The sequence below is a fragment of the Petaurus breviceps genome, unplaced genomic scaffold (assembly GCF_028583685.1).
Source record: "Petaurus breviceps papuanus isolate PSGF00001 unplaced genomic scaffold, PetGlider_PUasm1.0 174, whole genome shotgun sequence".
In the NCBI taxonomy this organism is placed as follows: Eukaryota; Metazoa; Chordata; class Mammalia; order Diprotodontia; family Petauridae; genus Petaurus; species Petaurus breviceps.
The window spans coordinates 34,409,615-34,410,473 of NW_027185761.1; positions in this window are offsets into that span (position 1 = coordinate 34,409,615).

Sequence of the window (859 nt, forward strand, 5' to 3'; positions counted from 1 at the left end):
GGAATGGCTGAACAAGTTGTGGTATGTGATTATCATGGAATACTATTGTAGTATAAGAAATGATGAGCAGCATGCTCTCAGAAAAGTACTTGTATTGGCTGATGCAAAGTGCAAATGTGCTGTATATAAAGTAATAGCAATATTGTAAGATGATAAGCTGGGAATGACTTAGCTATTCTCAGTAATACAACAATCCAAGACAACTGTTAAGGACTTATGATGAAAAATGCTATCCATCCCCAGGGAAAGAACTGATGGGGTCTGACTATTGACTCCATCCTATGATTTGCAGGGCAAGTCTCTAAGAAAATATGGCCCATAGATGGTATGACTTATTGGAGAAGAGGAGTGAAGGAACGAAAGAAAGAGTAATCCAAGGGCAGGAGTCACTTTGGGGTTCAGGGGAGTTGGAATATGATGAAACATTGAGATGTAACTCAGTTAATGTTGCCATTAAAAAATTCAGAATTGTCCAATAAAATGCGCATTTCCAAATATGCAGTAGAACCAGAAGAAAGGTTATACATTGACATATGAATTGCTATTTCTTAGTTGTTTTTTTTTTTCTTTTAAAGAGTAAAACAAAATCAGTAGACTACTTTAAATGTTATCCCACTTGTCTATTTCCATTATTTTTTTTTCCAGCAAAATCCACCCTTGGTCAGACCTTATGTTCCAGAACTCAGGATTAGGCAAATTTTAGAAACTGGTCAAACAAACCTCCATGGTTACATGCTTCTAAACAGAGTTTCAAGTGAAGACCAGGCTATTGGGACTCCCTCCCCTCAATTTCTAAAAGTGTAGAGCAAGTATAGGCTATCTCAGAAGTCATCTGAAAAATGCTGAGCAATTATGACTA